Here is a 564-nt window from a genome sequence, read left to right as displayed (position 1 = left end):
TGTGATGATGTCATTATTGTACAGAGGGAAGGGACAGTGAGAGAGATGGATAGAAATTGCTAGCTATTTTAATTATTTGTTTTCGAAGCTTATTATTTATTGGTTGTTGCAAATTGTTGTGATTGAAAGTTAACCATACTTCTGATTATTCCAAAGCAATGTCAGATTTGAACTAGACTGGACTACAACATGTTGATGTAGATGAGTCTGAACATGATTAACATGATTGTGCATTCTTCAGTGACTAAAATAGGTTGGTAGGGTATTTTTACCCCGTTGCCTCCATTTTACAGAAAGGCCCTATGGTTTTTAGGAATTAAACCCGCCGTCCCTATTTTAGTGAATCTGAAAAAACGTTTCGTTTTTCTAGAAACCCTCCTACATCTGTAAGAATTCAATTCCCGCACCCTCCCAATCCCATCTCAACCTCCAGACCGCCATCTCCTGCCCCGCTCTGCCCCGCCCAGCCGCCACCGCGCCACCGGCCGTTTCCCCGCGCCGCCGCCTCCTACCCCGCCGGTGCGCCTACCCCTGCAGCCATGGCGCGTCGCCCTCCAGCTAGAC

Source organism: Triticum aestivum, chromosome 3B (genome assembly GCF_018294505.1).
Source record: "Triticum aestivum cultivar Chinese Spring chromosome 3B, IWGSC CS RefSeq v2.1, whole genome shotgun sequence".
NCBI lineage: Eukaryota > Viridiplantae > Streptophyta > Magnoliopsida > Poales > Poaceae > Triticum > Triticum aestivum.
This window is presented reverse-complemented; position numbering follows the sequence as displayed.